General features: G+C 55.8%; 1 protein-coding gene and 1 long non-coding RNA gene across 3 annotated transcripts in view; one reads left to right on the forward strand and one right to left on the reverse strand.

The window, feature by feature from the left end:
• Nucleotides 1-4287: 4287 nt before the first annotated feature.
• On the reverse strand, nucleotides 4288-18982 carry LOC147573311 (uncharacterized). Its single transcript, XR_015244610.1, has 3 exons — nucleotides 17935-18982; nucleotides 17617-17734; nucleotides 4288-5143 (listed from the first exon to the last, which is right to left on the reverse strand). It is a non-coding gene; the product is annotated as an uncharacterized LOC147573311 (long non-coding RNA).
• Nucleotides 9122-19599, forward strand: part of CLMB (calcimembrin) — a 45129-nt gene continuing 34651 nt past the window's right edge. Inside the window, exon 1 of one of the 2 annotated variants that reach the window (XM_086688760.1) lies at nucleotides 9122-9431. The gene's annotated coding sequence lies outside the window, so the exon portion shown is untranslated. The remainder of the gene's footprint in view (nucleotides 9432-19599) is intronic. The other variant, XM_086688761.1, reaches the window with a different exon arrangement.

The following is a 19599-nucleotide window of genomic DNA, read 5'->3' on the forward strand; positions in this document are numbered from 1 at the left end:
CTGCTGATAGTAGGAATTCGCGCGGGAGCACGGTTGTGATGCTTCTCAGTCAACCAGAAAGCTCGTGAACCTGTGGGACCGAAAAAGGGAAAAGGGAACCGTATTAAGATGACCTTTGAAAGGCGGAAATCAGTCCCAACTCCTAACTCACTCGCACGATGCTCCAAATGGTTCTAATCTGTTCTGTAACTGTTTCTCTTGTATTTGAAGCAACAAAAGCAACACCAAACTTAGACTCCCCACGCTTCACAGAGCGCTGCGAGCTCTGTGGTTGGAGCAGGTGGTCAAGCTCTGTAATGCAATCCGAGGAGAGGACGAGGGGGCTCTGTGGTACCGCGGCATTTGTTCTCTCCTGCAGGAGTCCTCTCCTCCGCCCTTTCTTCGGACACCCCTCCCCCTTAGCTTCTGAAGCTGGCGTTCCTTCACGTGAGGGCGCGGACAGAGGGGTGACGGGTCGGAGAGCGGGGAGCCGTCTCGTTCCGAGTGGGTCTGTGTTTGTTTCAGAAAGGGAGCATTTACCACCAAAGAAAGCTCTTTTCCTGGGATTAAAACCAGCACGTGCTACAGCGGCCCAAGGCCAAGGGGAGCTGGCAGAGCTGGGTGGAATGAAGGTGTGGCCAGGGCTGTAACTCGGGAGGCATTTTAAAGACCGACTCTTGCACCCTGTGTTCACCTCTCTGTGGGATTCTTGTGCTCATTTTTCCCACCAGCTTCCCAGGAAAGCCGTGCCTCCCTCCCGTCCGGATTTCGGCCTGGAACCAGGTTCCCGCTCTGCGGCTGAGTCAGGCTTAGGTTTTCAGAAGAAAGCGTGTTAAATATTCCAAAAGGAGGAATGTAGGTTTAGAAGAACAAAAACACATTTCCCAAGTGCACACACCTCCTACATCCTTGTAAAAACAGCAGAAGCCCGTGCCGGGCTCCCCCCACCTCGCCACCCAGCCTTGTGGTGAGGTCCCCGGGCCTGTGGTCTCCCTGGCGCTAAGAACCAGATTGTTTCCTCCCCAGGATAAAAGTGAGAAGCTGCCCAGTAGCCACGCATTTGTATTCTTCCTTTGCCTTTTTGTAGAAGAGGCTTTAAGGAATGACACAAAGCATATTCGTGTACTGAGAAACTCTGTCCGTCAAAATCTTAAATCTGAAGGGATCTGAGGGCAGGCGGGGGGTGGGGTGTGGTTGTGTAGAGATGTCCCGTCAGACCCAGCCGTGTGCTCAGAATCACCCGGGTGGATGTTGTGGTCTCTACCATAGCACCCATCCAGTACGAAACGGGCAGGATAAATTATTAATGGATAAAATGTCATTTCCATTTCTAACCATGGTCGCCTGAAGAACTGGGGACACCGAACGTGGAAAAGTCAGCAGGAACTTCACAAATAACAAAAGCGCTGTGCTTGCTAGAAGAAAATCAGTCTTGCTAATTCTAATTGAGTTAGGGTGATTTAGAATGCAAAACAACTTAGAAATCTTGACCAGTTTAAATTTTTTATGTTTATTTCTGAGAGAGACAGAACACAAGCTGGGGAGGGACAGAGAGGGAGGGAGACAGAGAATCCGAAGCAGGCTCCAGGCTCTGAGCTGTCAGCACAGAGCCCGACGTGGGGCTCGAACTCACGAATCGCGAGATCATGACCTGAGCCAAAGTCGGCAGCTGAACCAACCAACTGAGCCGCCCCGGGGGCCCCGCAATTTAAATCTTCAAGTCTGTTTTCCGGGAATCTGGTGTTTTTAAGCCTCCTTGGTGTAAAAAGTCCTTGTGTAATTAGCTTTGGTTGTACAGCTTATCTTTCTGATATACTTGAAAACCTGTTGTTTCTGCATATGATGATTCTCAGCTACGAAAGAAAAATGCTTGCTTCCATAACTGCCCCTCTTTGGTATTGTACGTATCTTGACACAGTAGCTACTTTATGACATCATGGTAGGCAGACGCTAGAAGAGCCAGGGGAATCAATCTCCGTACGCTGCGGGCATTTTTAGCCACGTTAGCGAAGAGAGCACAGTCTAAAGATAGACTTCCGTTTGACTAGTTGACATTTCTTGCGGCTTTCCATCAACTCGGTGCCTCTTAAACGTGGGATTTTTTTCCCTTCAATACCGACAAGGCCTGGCAGCAAATGATGGTTTGTGTCCCCTCGGCAACTCTCAGGTAGGCAGTTAGAGCGCTCCGACTTCATTTGCATATGCTTTAGAGTCCAGGGGGTAACTTGAATATTTTTATCCCCATAATCCTGACTTGTGTCTCCTTAAAAATGAAGATACCTTCGAATGGGATGCAAAATCTGATCAGCTTTCCGTGTCTTAGAATAAATTGCTTTTCTTCTGAGGGTCCTTTTGTTCCTTAAGGATTAACTTGTTGGGGTGGCTGTTTCCTTGCAGGGACCTGAAGGTTTTTCTTTAGATGATGAGCCCGAGCCCAGCTCTAGAGCTGCCAAGAATTGTGTTCTTGGTCTTTTGCTTCGAAAGCAGTGCGTCTGGTGCCAGCGAAGCATCCGCTTGAATTTGACTGGAGGGAACCTTTGGCTCGAACTTGTGTTGCCTCGCAAAGCAGAGAGAGTAACATGCTATATTTAGGGCTGTCTGAACAAACGTTCCAGATACCAATTACAAACCTGTAAACAATGGCATTTCAGAATCATCGTGAAGTTGGCATGGGCAAGGCTCCTGGCCTGGCACAGTCCCCAGTGGCCGGGGAGCCTGTCCCGAGGCAGGACACTGGCCAGTTCGCCGAGGGCCCTGGATGTTCCTCGGGCACTGAGGATTAAGTGAAGCCCGAGGTGGACAGGATTCAGTACTATCCAGGTCCCTGCTCTGCATCTGCCTCGTTACTAGAGAAGAGTCGACCGTCTCAGAGTCGATTTTCTCACAAGGGAGAATCTTCCCGTTGCCTCCCGCCGTGCCTCACCCCGCCTTAGGTGACCGCACGAGGCAGCAGGGTCTGGCGCCAGCCGGCGGGAGGGGCTGTGTGGCGGTGAGTGGCCCAGCGTGCCAGGTGTGAACCCCAGCTCTGCCGCCTTTGCTCTGCGGCTGCGTGCAAGGTGTGTCTCGTGTCCTGTCAAACGTGGGGCAGTGACACGTGCGGGAACGTCGTGAAGACCCCATGTGCTGGCACTTAGCGGGACACGCTAGGGCTGCGCTGAGGAAGGTTCTTCACTGCTAATGTTGTCGCGGTTCCAGGCCGGACCGAGAAAGAACAGAGCGCTTACTCAGTAGACATCCAGGGCACGTTTGTCGAATGAATAAGTAAGTTAAAGCAGCCTTCTCAAAAGACAACAGCAGCTTATATCTAACCCTTTCCTCACGTTTACCTTCCCAACCCCGCTATGATGTCTCAGGGCCTCGTCTGCGTTTTGCAGGGGGAACCAGGGCACGGGTGTTGACGTGTCTGCCAAAGACACAGACCAGAAGGGAAGGTGAGGCAAGGGGTCCAGGTGTGGCCCCTCTCCTAGGAGACCGGGAGCAGAAAAGCCCCAGCCCAGTGCTAACACGTTTTCGTCCTCACTGTGACGTCAGTGTATGCTCATGTCAGAAAATGGCAAAGAAACAAAGTTACTCCCTGCCTCCATCCTCCATCCCCCCCCCCCCCAAAGACAAGGTAGAAAGTCAAATGTGCCGTGATGTCCTTGGATATTGAGATGCAAAGAACTTGGAGGACCTTACGACATAGTTTAAGATATAGAAGGTATAAATACAAGGAAAATATTAGGAAATTTGTGCAGATTCCTGGGCCCAGACCCCAAGCATCCCAATTCATTGAGATTCTGGGCCCAAAAGTTGGCATTTGTGGCAGGTAGATTCACATCCACAGAAATCCAGAGATTCACCCAGTGGTACCCAGACAGCCAGGACCTGAAGAGCTGGACCATAAGGCTGGCACTGTGAAACCTAATTGGGCAGGTCAGCAGCTGAGAACTCACAGCTCGACCAGGCTCACACTGGCAGAATTCAGGGCTCCTGAGTGAACTCTGTCTCAGCGGGGAGCTTCTTTGATTTTTTTTCTTTTTTAAAACATACTGCACACACAATGCACAAAATGTATGCTTAACATTTGAACAGTCAGAAACAGGGGCGCCTGGGTGGCGCAGTCGGTTAAGCGTCCAACTTCAGCCAGGTCACGATCTCGCGGTCCGTGAGTTCGAGCCCCGTGTCAGGCTCTGGGCTGACGGCTCAGAGCCTGGAGCCTGTTTCCGATTCTGTGTCTCCCTCTCTCTCTGCCCCTCCCCCGTTCATGCTCTGTCTCTCTCTGTCCCAAAAATAAATAAACGTTGAAAAAAAAAAAAAAAAAGAAACAGACTGATAGCTTTTGAACAAGCTCATAGCCCTAGACCCAGGAGGATAGAGCAGGGTCAATGTCTTAACACTCCCTCTGCCTTCTGAGGTGTCCTACACGTCTTTAAATTGTTTTGTAATGTCTATTTATTTTTGAGAGACAGCGTGAGCGGGGAAAGGCAGAGAGGGAGACAGAATCGGAAGCAGGTTCCAGGCTCCGAGCTGTCAGCACAGAGCCTGACGCGGGGCTCGAACCCACAAACCTTGAGATCATGACCTGAGCCAAAGCCGGACGCTTAACCGACCGAGCCACCCAGATGCCCTGCGTCTTTAATTTTCGAAATTTGGGCTCCAGTCTGTCCTGTGCTGCTCGTTTCCAGGAGGTGCCTTTATAGTGAGACTCATGTGGCTCCCCAGAGCCCTGCCCTGGCCCCCATGTATTAAGACATACCCACAGGGACCTACTGCAGATAAGTTCAGACAAAAAAAGGTACAAACTAAAAGTCATCTGAACTCTCACCATTTGCTGATATCCTTCTAACTACCTCTCCCTAAATGTCAGAACTCTGGATCTTTGAATTCTCAAGTCTTAGATTTAAATTTATTAAAAGAGATGTGCCATGAAACCCCTTTATAAGAGTGTAATTCATATTTGCTGGACTATGTAAACAGTTTATTTCCGAACCGTTACGTTGCTCACTTACATTCGTCTCCTAAATTCAACCCTTGGTGTTGGCAGCCTTTAATTTCAGACATTTTGGTGGTTTGTGGTGGCATCTCGTGGATTATTGGTCTATGTCTAAAACGATACAGCTTCCAGAAGGTAACTGAAGAATGTATTCATGACATGGGCTCAGCAAAGATTTTTCAACAGGACCTATAAAGAAACAATCCGTTGTACTCTGTTGAGATCAAGAGCTTTTGTTCATTTAAAAGACATAATCAGGGTTGTGAAAAGGGAAGCCACAGGGCAGAAGAAGAGATTTATGATACAGTTACCCAACCAAAAACTCCAATGTGTCTACCCAAATATATTAAAAAAACTACAGATCAGTCTTTAAAAATAGACAGCCCGGCTGATCAGGCGCTTCCCAAAAGAAGATATACACACAGCCAGCGAGCGTATGAAAATGTGCTCCACGAATGTCATCAAGGGGAAGCAAATTAAAAACACGGGAGTCCGTTTGTTCACGGGAAGAAAATGTCAGGAAGCAGAACCGTCCACGTGTGCACAGCTCAAATGCCCCAGTGATCCCCGGACCGCTTCACACAACCGTGACTCAGGGTCAGAACCACCCCCCCCCGCCCCGAGACACAGCATCCGGCTCCTTCGGTCCTGGAGTAGCGGAAGCTTGAGATTCCGCTTGAATGCCCGGCCCAGGCAAACAGGGAGCACCAGTTACTGATGTGAGGACCTCGGCTGGGTTTCTCCCAGCCTACGTAGGACATGTACCTCTGCAGGACTTAAAGGAAGACCCCTCCTGTGGCCGCCTGCCTCCGCCATCCCGGCCTCCCTCCTTGTCCTGTCCCGAAGTTCAGACCTAGTCTTTCCAGAGTGGAATTGTTCTCTTAATCACCCATAATGCCTGGAATTTACTCAGCACCTGCCTTCTGAGGAGCCCAAAGTCATTTGCAGATCCTGCTGATAAAATGGCTGCCCCGTGGTCAAGCTCTCTGCTAAATTACGTCTGTGCTAAGAGGTAGTTTTCAGAAGGGCTCCTCGACAGTCCTGGAGACCTGGGGCGCCTTTATGAGCCGGCTCTGCGCTGGCTGGAGCCCTGGGAGAAAGGCACTGTTCATCCAGGCTTTACAGGATTATCCGGGAGGGATGGTGGTGTTCTTCGTCATAATTATGGGCTCAAGTGCGGCTATCCAGGTGGGCTGGTGCACCTGCCAACGCAGCCACACTCTGTGCCACCGCTCACAGCTAGGCAGAGGGAAACCGAGGCAGGGCTGATCCCAGGACAGTGGGGAGGCTGGAAGCAGAGAAGAGGGGAGGAGGGTGTTTTGGTTGTGGGACCGGTACAGCAAGGCAGATGGGGAGAAGCCCAGGACCCAAAGGAAGTTAGGACCTACCTGCGCATTTCCCCATTTTCAGCAAGGGGTCCCTTGGCTCCCTTCCCGGATGTTTCTCCCAAGCAGCCCACCGTGCACACGGGCCGCACGCAGGCAGGGCTGCAGGCCCCCTTCTGCAGCCAGGAAGGGGCTGAGTTCATAGGCAAGAGCCATCGCTCTGGGGAAGCTGGAAGCCGAGGTGCAGAGCCGCGTCCCTGGGGGGTGCCCACCTGAGCAGTCAGGGAGGCAGGACCAAGCCAGGGCCAGGGTGGCAGGGAGGGACCCGCCCCAGCAGTGTGGGTGGGGGCGATGGGGTGGGCGCAGAGGAGCAGGCACAGGTGTTGGAGGAGGCCGGCAGTGGGTGTGGGAACCCGCAGGCATGGGGCTTGGGCCTGGGGGCCAGGGTTCAGCTGACTGCCTAGTATTGCACAGTTTCCATTCGCATCCCTGAGGCCTCAGGGAGGAAGTCGGGGTGCTGCCTGCACAGGCTCCGTGGGGTGGGGGGCAGGGGAGGAACGTTCCAGAGACTCAGAATAGGGAAACGTTATTCTGTGCAAGTTCCGTCTGTGCTGACGACCAAGAGGCTCCCTGGGGCCTCCCTGACCGCCTCACCTGCCACCCCCCGGAGATGCCAGCAGCTGCTCCCGCTCGCTGAACCCCCCCCCCGGGGAACCCAGACCCACTCCAGGCCCCCGAAACACGCCGCAGGGAGGAGGCCTGGAAATGACCCCTGACGAGCTCCCCCCGCAGAGCCGGGCTCTCCGTCTCACTGTGCGTGGGTTAATTTGGGTGGGAGATCGAGGGTCACTGGCTAAGCCTGGAGCTGAATAAATCTTGTCATGTATCGTCCCCGCTCCACCGGAGCCGTCAGCTGGGGCCAGACCTCCCCGGCACCCCAGACGCTTGGGCCGCCACTCTGGTTTGCTGAGTCACTGGGGAAGGAGCGCCACAGGCTGACAGGCACATCACGGCTCACCTCCACCCTCAGAGGGACGGATCCGCCAGCCCCCCGCCCCTCCCAGGGCCAGGGAACTGTTTTCCTGGTGACACACTTAGCTTTCCTGAAGCAGGAACTTCCAGCCCCAGGGAAGGCAAAAACCTCCCCAGTCCATGGCCACAGGGCCTTTGCTGGGGACCTGCCCCACCCTGCCCTTGACAGGCCTGGCCACCCAGCCACCCAGGCTCTGACAGGATACAGGATACGAAAGCCCCAAACGCAGGGCCTCCTTCCTGCGGTGCGCCTGTGGCAGGAAGTACACGGTCACCAGGTACGAGTGGAGACGGGGTTGGCCAGGCTTCTGCTGCTGCTGCTGCCGCCGGCCGGGCCCTGGGACAGGGACTGAGATCCCAGCTGAGGATGCGAGGGCTGAGGGGACTGAAGGCAGGTAGGACGGTCCTCCAGGCCTTTCCTGCTCTGTGTGGCAGCCGCTTCACCTGCGTCCCGTCTGCTGGAGCAGGGGCGGGAGAGCGGCTGAGCCAGGCTGGTGCTGACACTCGTGGAGTCAACAGAACTGCAGAAGGCTGGACCGGCCTGGAAAATGGCCCCGTGGCCGTTTCCCTCCCGCTTCAGAGGTGCCTTGGGGCTCCCTCGCTTACCCCGGGGACCTTGGGTTCAACTGTGCCTCAGCTCCTGTCCCCTAGATCGGTTCTGTCATGACGAATGCGCCTGAAGTGGCCAAGGGAGGGGGGCGGGTGAGATGAGCAGAGGCCGAGCTCAGCCATCAGCAACGTCTACACCCGCAGACTGGCACACCCCAGCACAGCATTTGCTGAAGCACTGGAATTGCGGGGCCCCTAAAGAAACTCTAGGAAGGGAGAGTCACAAAGGTGTCCCACAGCAGTGACCAGGGCACAGCCTCAGGGCCCGAGTCACGGGTCCTCAGACACCGAGACTTCCCACGGGGAGCAGGAGACCCACGTCCGCCCCTCTCCAGCCCCATCTGCCTCTGGTTCCAGCTGCTTTTCGGCGTGGCGGTGGGGTCTGGGCCCTGGACGGCCCAGCACGCCAGTACCCCCCGGGCCTCTCCGCTGCCTCGGCCTCCTGGGGTCCACAGAGGCTTTCATTCCAGGAATGCTCTTCACTCCCGCAGGCTCAGAGCCTTGTAGCGATGCCCTCATTCCTGCTCCGGAGTCTCCGAAGCTAAGTGGTGGCCTGGGGAGCCTGCTGGGAAAAGAGGCCCATCTGCTTGCTGCCTTCCCAGAAGTGGCATGGCGACTGGATGCAGGTGGGCCTCGCAGGCCTGAGCAAGCGTCCTTGGCTTGTCCTTGGCCACGGCTGACTCGCTTCTTACCAGCTTACTGGAAATCCCTGCTCTCGGCCAGGCCTGTCTTATTACCAGACACAGCCCTTGGCCACGTGTGAAGTCCTGTGGCTCCGCCCACAGCGTGTCCTTGTGCTCATCTGCTCTCTGCCCTGGCCTGTGACAGGTCGAAGCCCCCAGGTCAGGATCAGCCTTGCCCTCTCGCCCCAGCACTGCCTGTCCGCACCTCACGCGGGTGTCCTTGGAGCACCCCGCCTCTTCTGCTTTCCCTCACGAGGGGAGACCCGCCCCAGTGTGGTGACAGAGTGCCAGGCACACCCGGACTTGGGGACTCACTGGGTCTCGAGGCAATTCATCGCCCCGTTCCGATTGCCAGAAATTTCCCCTTCTGTTACACATAAGCTGTGTCCCGCAATCCCCTTCTGACCCTGGCGGCAGCCCCCAGGGCCTCCTTCCCAGGAGAGCTTTTCAGAAATAGTGACCTCCTCCACCTCTTCCCCAACCCCCCCCCCCCCCCCCGCCACTGTCGTGGTTTTGACTCCCTTCGCCACGTGGATTCTATCTCCAGTCTGTCCATTCCTCTGTCCTCAAGGCCGGGAACTGGGGATATGAGCCAGGGATTAATCGCACGGAGTAAGCTTCCGAAAGTCACGGGGGCCATTGGAAGGCCTGAGCTTAGAGATAATTTCCCTTCTCTGCAAAGGCCAGGCATTTAGTCCAAATGGGCAGAGTCGGGCGAGGGCCAGGCCAGCAGGGGACAGCAGCCACAGCCCAGATGGCCATCCCAGAAACACAAGCTACCGTCCCCAGCCTGAGACGCAAGACGGCCGCTGATCTCTTCTCCTAGAGGTAAGGGGGCTGCCACTGGGAGCCTCGCGGGGGCGTCTGCGAGGGGCTTGGAGGGAAGAGCGGCCCCGTCTCCTGCCCCATCTCCAGACCTCTCTAAGTTTTAGGAAGAGCCCTCTCTACTTGCCTCACCATGCAACTTCTCTCAGTACATAACACCACCTCCTGGGTGCCCACGGGATGCCAGACACTTTTCTGGACCTCTGCTTGTGAATTTTTAAACCTGGGTTTTTATTGTCTTATATCAGAAGCCAGATACACCCTGATGTGTGTGTGGGGGGGGGGGGGGTTAACCTAAAGATGATAGACGGTTGTACCAGAGAAAGAAGTGGCAACCACACTTCAGTGGGACTCGGTCCAGTTTAAATGAGATACTGGAATTAAATGGAATGTTGAAAAGAAAGTTCACTTTCTTCTTGCTGTCGGCGAGCAGCGCCCCGGGAGGAAGACGACGTTCACCTGTTTGCCCAGTTGTGTGGCCGCCCAGCAGCGACCCTCCAAGCCTTCGGGTTTTGTCTTTATGCTGCGGGGAGCAGGCACTTCCTTTGCTCCCCAGATGAGGCAGCCAGGCCTTCCAGCCAAGTGAGCCGCTCTCCAAGGCCCCGGGGGCGGGGCGGGTGGGGGGGAACCTTGAAGGTGGATCTAGGACTCAGAACCCCCTCCCGTGTAGACCCCCATCCTGGTGAATATTTTTATAGCTGGAGACAAAGGTGGGGCTGCTGATGGCCTCAGTCTTAACTTGGTGCACTCCTTTGAACTTGGTGTGCTGGCGGCATGGGGGTGGGGGGGGCGGGGGCAGGGGCTAAAGTCGGCAGGTGGCTCTTTGGTCCCCAGGCGGGCTTGTCCGTGCAGGGGAGGGCCATCTGCAGCTAGAGCAAGTCCCACCTGCCTCTCCGGGGATTAGCCGGGGCCCCAAGCACCAGGCTCGACTTGCCACCTGCAGACTTGCCACCTGCAGGCTTGAAAAGTCGTTTCCGCGCCTGGGAAGGGAGAGCGAATCAGCACTGAGTAGGCGCAAGGGAGTGAAAAGGCCAGTTCTGAATCTGCCTGGCTGAGCTCAAACCCCGGCAACGCTGGGCAACCTCTCCGCCCTCCGTGTCCTCATCTGTAAAATGTCCTCGTCGCCATCGGGTCGGTTCGTTAGTGCCGGGCACACGCTAAGCACTCCACAAATATTCACGGCTGCGATTCTTACCAGACGCTGGTCGTGAAAAAATGGCCACGCTTTGGCTCCACATCAGCTGGGTGATGTAGGTACTCTCACCCCATCTTTGGGGGGGGGACACCGAACGGCGGGGTGGGCAGGTGACCTTCGCGAGGCCATTCTTTATTTTTTTGTTCAGAGAACACCTTCACGCGCGCTCTTGTACGACCCTCAGGAGCCCCTCGCCGCAGTTGCTGACTTTGCTCGGAGCTGAAATGTTGAGCTGAGACCGCCTCTGGCTTCCTCCCCCTTCCCGCCTCTTTCTCCCCCTTCCCGGAGTCCAGCGCTCCCCGGAGGCTCCCCGCGAGTCGGGTCGCGTTGCGGGGGTGTGCGACTTCCACTTGGTCTTTTTTCCAAAGTGTTCCAATCGACATCACGCCGTCCGTGCGTTTCCCTACTCGCTGTGCCTTTGAGTATTTCCCGTGCGGACACCCCCAGGTCTGGGTCGTGTCCCCTTGGCCGCCGTGCGATCTTCCACCGAATGAGGTCACCGCCTATCCACGCCCCAGGGTGTCCGTTCATCCTTCTGACGGACGGCAGTTCCTAGTTGGCGGTTTGACCCATGGTGCTGGGCGAACAGCCCCGTGCCTGCCTGCCCGTGCGCGTGTCCCAGGACACAGACCCCTCGGTGGAGTGGCTGGGCGGCGGGGGATGAGTTTCCCAGATGCTGCCCGCTTCCTTCAACCGCACAAGCTGGGAAGAGTTCTCGGCGCCGTGGCCAGAGCTGGCACTTGGCGTCCATCGGGTGGGTGTGCACTGGGGTCTCCTCGGTCGCCAAATGCGGGCCAGCCTCGGCAGCTCGCCAGGCCGCGTGCCGATTACACGTTGAAACGATCGTTTTTGGAGACATTGGGTTAAACGAAAAAGACCCCTAGAATGCACTTTGCCTGTCTTGTTTTCACTCCTTTTAACAAGGCTGCTAGGAAATCTGTAAGCGGCACTGGGGGCAGGAGTTAGATTTCTGTGGGATGATGCAGCCCTACAGTCTGCCCGGCAGGTGCCTGGTGGCAGGCGCCCGGGGAGCGTTTGGTGAATGAGTGAGTGAAATCAGACACTTGAGAGGAAGACATCCTTGGCGTAGCTGGGGCCCCCCGGCCCCACCCCTGGCGCCTGTGCCAAGGCTGAGAGCTATGAGCCCCTTGGCCCCCTGCCTCCGGGGACTGAGGGGTGGGCCCCTGGAGACCAGCTGCCTGGGAGAGACGCCCGGGCTCTGCCGGGCCAGACTCCCGGCCGCCCCCCACCCCCCCGCAGCAGGGCCTCCCGGAAAGCCCCACGCCGACCACGGAAACGATGTCCTGCAGGACGGCTCGGGCCCCCTTGGGCGAGCACCCTCGTTTCCCTCCCAGCCCTACCCTGCCGGCGCTGTCCCTAAGCCCACGGGAGGCCAGGACTACACTGTGGAGGGTGGTGAGTCAGCCGCTGTGCCTGCCCAAGGCCTCGAGGAAGACGGACACCAAAGCTTGGCTCGGCCCCTGGGCAAGGTGCCCGGGCCCTGCACTCCACGGGGCCGCCGTGATGCCCTGAGAAAGGTTAACTTTGAAGCCGCCTGTGGAGCGGCTAAGCCAGGCGGAGCTTGAACAAAGAGCCCCAAGGCTTCCAGCTTGGGGTGCCCTGCAGAGTAACCCCGGAGCAGTGGGGAGCCCGGTCTGAAGTGTCGGCGGCTCCCCTCTCGTTCCAAAATGTGCAGAAAGCTCACCCATCTGGACTCTGGGAAGAAATCTGTCACTCAGGGCTTCAGGCAACTGAACGGCACCCGTCAGACACGGTGCTCACACGTAGTCTGATGGTTTTACGTGGGAAATGTTTGCCAATGACCTTCATCCTTTTCTCCGTGACAAATGGTGACCGGTAGGTACGAGGCTGGACAGTTGAATGGCGACACCCTGAGGCCCTGTTGAGCATGGAAGACTGTGTCTCCGCTGTCCCCAGGGGCCACACTTTCTGGGCCTTGGGTCTGCTTTCCTAGTTCCTCGTTCTTCTCTGGTCCAGAACCTTCATCCGCCCCTACTGCCTATGGCATCTGCGGTCCATGTCCTTCCCTGCCCTCACTTTCCCCTGGCCCATCCAGACCCTCTCTGAAATGACTCCCTCTAAGCTGAGCTGGAGAAACCAGACTTGTTCAATAATATGTAAAATAAAGGCAAAAGGTTTGGATTGGGTCTTACCTCTGACCGCTGGGTGATCTTTGGCACAGGGCTTCGGGGTGTGGACAGGTGAGGTCCCCAGACATGACTTCACATAAGTGGCATTGCTGTCGTTTTAGAACATACTAGTACATGAACAAGAGTTCCGATCAGAAGCAACCAACTCACTACAGATCACCAAGTACCAATGTTTTTGTCTTCAAGATGGTTCTAAGATCTGCTGTTTGCTTGAACTTGCCAAAATAGAAATGAATTCAACAAAGCAAATTCACCCACGGGCTGAAGGAGACACAGGATGGGGACCCGTCCTTGATTCCTCCTGTCCCCCATCCACTGCCCATATATCCAGCCCTTGACCCCTCAGGGACGCCCCTTCCTGTCCCCCCACCCGTCCACTACCCACAAATATCATCCCTGCCCCCGCCAGGGACTCCCCCTGTTTATCCACACTCATGACCCCAACCCCAGCCCAGGTTGGTGCTTCCAAATCTCCTGCCTTGCCAGGCCTCACCCAGAGTCCTGGACACTGGTGAAAAGTCTCACCCACACCTACCATTAAACACCATTGGCTCTGGAGCTATTTAAAAAATAATTTCTGTGATTTTGCATTTGAAATATTTGGCTATTAGGAGCGCCTGGGTGGCTCAGTCGGTTGAACACCCGACTTCGGCTCAGGTCATGATCTCACAGTTCGTGAGTTCGAGCCCCGCATCGGGCTCTGTGCTGACGGCTCGGAGCCCGGAGCCTGCTTTGGATTCTGTGTCTCCCTCCCTCTCTGCCCCTCCCCTGCTCACAATCTGTCTCTCTCTGTCTCTCAAAAATCAACAGTAAAAAAATTTTCTTTTGAAATATTTGGCCAAAAGTAACTTCCCAAAGTTACCATCAGCTTTGAGTGCTCACCGTCTTGCGTACTCGAACACTCGCGAGTTTTCAATCCGACTGAAGTGAGCATTTCCAGGTCTCAAGCTCACGGCTCAGTAACGCCCCGCATGCCCTCGCTGGACGGTCACCGGGCTGTTTCCACCTGTGGGTTGTGGATCCAGCCGCCGTGAGCATGCGTGCACCAGTCTTTGCGAGGACCCAGAATGTCATTGCGCCCCCCGCTCCCCCCCCCCGCCCCGGGTGGAATCATGGTATGTTTAGCCTTTGAAGACTCTTCTCGGCTGCTTTCCAGAGTGGCCGCATCAGTTTACATTCCCCGCAGCGATGGCAGAGCCTCCCCACAGCCTCCGCAACATGTGCTGGGTCCCTTTATTACTCTGACGGCCACCCTGATGCATGTGAGGTGGCACCTCGCTGTGGCATTCATTTGCATTTCCCTGACGACTAAGGACCCTGAGCATTCTGTTTCTCTCGTGCTCCCTGCCCCCGCGTACATCTCTGGTGTCCTGTCTATTCAGATCTGTTTTTTTTTTTTTTAATTTTTTTTTTAACGTTTATTTATTTTTGGGACAGAGAGAGAGCATGAACGGGGGAGGGGCAGAGAGAGAGGGAGACACAGAATCGGAAGCAGGCTCCAGGCTCCGAGCCATCAGCCCAGAGCCCGATGCGGGGCTCGAACTCACGGACCGCGAGATCGTGACCTGAGCCGAAGTCGGACGCTTAACCGACTGAGCCCCCCAGGCGCCCCTATTCAGATCTGTTTTGAATGTAATTTTGTAACTTAAATTTAAGTGTCTTTCTTTTTTTTTTTTAGAGAGAGAGAGAACATGAGCAGGGGAGGGGCAGAGGGAGAAAGAGAGAGGGAGAAGGAGAGAGAGAGAATCCCAAACAGGATCCACGCTCAGTGCGGAGCCCAATTCAGGGCTCGATCCCACGACCCTGGGATCATGACCTGAGCTGAAATCAAGAGTCAGAGGCTCAACCAACTGAGCCACCCGGGCGCCCCTTAAACTTAAGTTTTTAATTGAGTTACTTGCCTCCTTATTATTGAGTCTTGAGGCGTCTTTCTGTATTCAGTCCTTTCTCAGATACATGATTCGCAAATGAGTTCTTCTAGTCTGTGGCTTGTCCGTTAATTTCTGTAATGGTGTGTCTTGAGGGTTTTTACTTTGGTGATGTATAAATCGAATCTCGTGACACTGCATCTGTGGGCAGATGCTGCTTTGCCTGTGGCCACTTTCTGCCCTCTCCCCCGACGGGCAGCCCCGATGGTCCCCGGGCAGGGACAGTTGCGCTCACGCGCCGACTTCTGGACGCAGCGCGCATGGAGGGCGGCGAGGGACGCCTGACTGCCAGGTAGAAACCCAGGCCCTGCCACCTCCAGCCCAAGCCCTGGGGCAAGTGAGGCACCGCTGCCGGCCTCAGCCCTCCCTCTGTACAAGGCGTCTGCCTCGGAAGGCCACGCAGCTTAACGTGGGGCCCGGCACCCAGGCCAGCTCATCACGGGTGTGAGCTCCAATCTGTCTGGTTCTCCCAAAGTTACAGCTGCTCCCTGAAGGCAGAGTGAGGCTCTTTCCCGACTCCCCAGGTTCGCGTGCCGACCAGGACGCAGGGATGAGACTCGTTCACTGCTGCCGGCCCCCAGCCAAGCCCTCACACCATCCCCCAGGGGCACAAAACTGCTGGGACAGTGTGGTCATGGAGGTTGGAGGGCCCTGGGCATTTGAGGAGCGTTGAGGAGGGAGCCAGACCCAGCCTGGGGCGTGAAGAGGGGGCGTCTCAGCCTCCCCCAGGGTGGGGTTGAGCCCCTGTGGCCCTGCTGACGACCTCAGAGCATCAAGGGCTCTCGGGGAGGGACCCTGTGGGGCAGACAGCCCAGCACAGACCATCCCCCCGTGCAGCCACCTAGTTAGTCCCCGTCTCCTGGGGCCTGTCTCCCCAGGGCCTGTGTTTCTTCTTTAACTTTTACTTAGGGAATTTTCAAACATATATGTGGAGACATTTGAAGAAAACTGAATTATCATTGTAAGACTCACATTGGCAAGAGTGTTTCCAGCCAGTGTTTATTTATATCTAGAACACTTACTGTGTCCTGTGTGAAGGAGAACGCATTTATCTGCATTTCGCTTAATATATGAAATGAATACAAAGGAAAAATTGTGATTTAAAAAGGGACAGGATGGGGGCACCTGGGTGGCGCAGTCGGTTGAGCGTCCGACTTCAGCCAGGTCACGATCTCGCGGTCCGTGAGTTCGAGCCCCGCGTCGGGCTCTGGGCTGATGGCTCAGAGCCTGGAGCCTGTTTCCGATTCTATGTCTCCCTCTCTCTCTCTGCCCCTCCCCTGTTCATGCTCTGTCTCTCTCTGTCCCAAAAATAAATAAACGTTGAAAAAAAAAAATTTTTAAAAAGGGACAGGATGGCACAACCAGTCCCGTGTACCCGGCCCCCGGCCCCGGCCGTGGCCTCGCCAGGGCCGCTCCCGTCCACCCTCCCATCCGCGGAATAAACTCCAGGCGCCCCATCCCCAATCCCCAGTCCCACGGCCCACGTTCCCAACGTCCCGCAGCACGGTGCGAGCACATGCGCGCACACCAAAGCTCCCTGGGAAAGAAAGAGCCAGCTGCCACTCACCCCGTGCTGGAGGGTCTTGGCGAGAGAGGCCAGCCCTGCCCCTCTCCAGCCCGGCATCCTCGGTCCACCTCTCCGAGCCCCATTTCCACATCTGTAAAATGGGATGTCAAGGCCCGCCGCCTGGCAAGGCGCCTCCAGAGGCAAACCCAGACAACTGCAGACCGTCTGTGAGTGCACAGGTATCCAGCAGGGCACAGAAGGACGGTCAGCCTCGCAGCCAGGAGGACAGGCAGGAAAGGGGATGAGATTGGGGAGGGGGACACACAGAGCTTCGAGTATGTCACAGCAACAACAGAAACCCAAGCAAATATAGCAAGTTGTACGTGTACATTTTCTCATGCTCTGTGCTTTTTTGGACATGTGGAATAATTCATAAATCTTACTGCAACAAACTAAGGCCAAGCTTAAACAAAGCATTAACTCAGATCACATCTATGCTTGGCACTTCGTAGAAGCTTGTCTCAGCAATCTGTTGCCGTGTAACAAATGTCCCAAAGCTAAGTGGCTGGAAACAACGACTGTGTTCTATTTCCTCCCAGTTCTGTGGGATGCGTGGGCTCGGCCAGGTGGTTCTTGGGCAGCTCATGACACAGGCTGGGGCTGCTGTCAGCTGATGGGGATTTGCCATTGTCAGATGACCCAGATCCCTCCAAGCCACCCGTGACTCGGTGGTGCTCCCAGGGTACAGGGTGGTTGCATCACAGTGACCAGGAAGACCCAAGCTTCTCAGACCCATGTGGGGTCGGCTAGGAGGCCAGACTACAGGACCACCGCCCCCCCACCCCAACCCTGTGCCATATCACAGGCTGTCCTGCGATCGTCCCAGATCGCAGCCCACCCTCGGTCCCCGCTGAGACTCGGGCCTGCCTGATGTCCGTCTAGACCCAGAAAGTGTCCGGAACAACCACACCTCCCCTCCTCTCCGTGGCCTCTGGCCCCATTTCCTGATGCAGCCCAGATGGGGACTGTCACCCTCCTCCATGCAGCCCCTCTGTGACAACTGAGAAGGGCCCCAAGTGACCAGGTCACAGAGACAGGACCAGCTCCTCCCTGTATCTGGGCACAGCACCCTCGGAGAGGGGCTCTCCCCTATAGCTCCCCCAGCCAACTGCACTGGTTGGCATTTTGGCAGATGGCTCCCTGTGGGAATGGGCCCTAGCGTCTGGGACGCGTCTGGTCCCCTAGTCCCCCAGAACCCTTCTGAGGACTTGTAATTCTTCGTCCACTCATTCGCACCCCATTCTCCCTGAAGCGTGGAGTGCCTGCACTCTGCCAACCATGTGACCGTCAGCAAAGCAGACCTGGTCCCTGCCTCCTGGGGGCTTACCTGCTAGTGACAGACAGACCTTCAGCGACATGGCCGGTGAACCCACGACAGGCTGCGCTTCCACACTGGCAAAGGGACCCTTGCTCAGAGCTCTGGAAGTCAGGAGGGGCCGGCGGGGCTAGGGCAGTGGGGGAGGAGACGTGTCAGGGGGAGGAAGTTGTCCTATGACTGTGCTCCCTTTTCTGCCCTTCTTGGGACCTGCCCTGAAGCCAGAATCCCCGAAGCTAGCGTTTCCTCCTGATGCCCTCCAGAGGCTTCCCGAAAGGCCACCTTCTGCAGAGTGTTAGCTCCCCGCCACCACCCTTCACAGCCTCCTACCATTTTAGCTTCCTTCTCAGTGCGCAGCCCCTAATGTCCACGGGGCCAGGGCTCTCGACGGTCTTGCTCACCCACTAGAGCCCAGAGCCTCTGGCACATGCAGGCACCCTGTCGGGGCTGGGGACTCTTGCTGAATCCCGCACAGGAAGCTGTTGCTGGGTTCATCCCCAGGGGAGGGGCCGGGCCGGGCCGGGCCGGGAGGAATTGCTCCCACCGTCCTACTTCCTCTGCAGACCAAGGGGTTTGGGGCTGAAAAGGAAGGGCTTTGGGGACAGGTGTCAGGGGCCGCCCGGCCGGGCCCACACCTAAGGAAGCCTCCCCTGGCCTGCAGCACCTGCCTTTTCCCAAAGCTCCAGGTGATTCTGGTCACAGGCCTGGTGTGGGGCCCCCGGGCTGCAGGTTCGAGGCTGCCCACTCCTCTCTTCAGTAACGCTGCCTCCAGGCGGAGGTGCAAGGTGAGCCTCCGCTCCCAGGACCCACCCCACCTCCACACCAAGCCCACGCTCCAGGGGGTGGCAGAACAGTGCCCACGTAGGCCCCCCCCCTCTCTCTTTTTTCTTTTAAACCAAAATCTTTTTATTTTTGGAAATTTTCTTCTTTCTTTTCTTAAAGATTTATTTAAGTGATTTCTACACCCAATGTGGCGCTCTAGCTCACGACCCCGAGATCAAGAGTCATAAGCTCCACCGACTAAGCCCGTCAGGTGCTTCTCTTTGGAAAGTGGCAAACACACACTCAAGTGGACAGAACAGCCTGATGCACGTCCACGCAACTTCGACGACTATCCACGTTTCCCGTCATTTGCTTTGTCTCTCTCCTGCACCTTTTTTTTTTTAATTTTTTTTTAACGTTTATTTATTTTTGAGACAGAGAGAGACAGAACATGAACGGGGGAGGGGCAGAGAGAGAGGGAGACACAGAATCCGAAACGGGCTCCAGGCTCCGAGCTGTCGGCACAGAGCCCGACGCGGGGCTCGAACTCACGGACCGTGAGATCATGACCTGAGCCGAAGTCGGCCGCTCAACCGACTGAGCCACCCAGGCGCCCCTCTCCTCCACCTTTTTATTTTCTTGGACACTTTTAAAACAAACTGCTCCTCGTACCAAATTGACCCATAAATACACTTCCATACGCATCGCTAACAGGAGCTTTTAAAAGCACAATGATACCACTGCCGTTATCTATTAAAATTAGTAAGAATTCCTTTTTTTTAGTTTAAATTCAAGTTCGTTAACGTACAGTGTAGTCTTGGCTTCAGGAGTAGAATCCAGTGACTCATCTCTTACCTACAACACCCAGAGCTCCTCCCAACAAGTGGCCTCCTCAGTGCCCATCCACCACCTACCTCCCTTGTCAACCCTCAGTTTGTTCTCTGTATTTAGGAGTCTCTTACAATTTGCCTTCTCCGTTTTTATCATAGTTTTCCTTGCCTTCCCCTATGTCCAGCTGTTTCTCAAATTTATAATTTCTTCATATTATCTAATCCCCAGACTCTGTTCCTTTTTCCACTGTTACCTCACAAATACTTTTCATAGCAGGTCTGTGCATATCAGGATCTGCACACGTGTCACACACGGCACTTGGTTGATGTGTCCTAAGTCCCCAGTCTGCCAAGTGGGCTCTGACGTTAGACTCGAGGTTCTCCATGGGAGCAGCCAATGCGT

The sequence above is a fragment of the Puma concolor genome, chromosome E2 (genome assembly GCF_028749965.1).
Source record: "Puma concolor isolate L17-30 chromosome E2, mPumCon1.1.hap2, whole genome shotgun sequence".
Classification (NCBI taxonomy): Eukaryota; Metazoa; Chordata; class Mammalia; order Carnivora; family Felidae; genus Puma; species Puma concolor.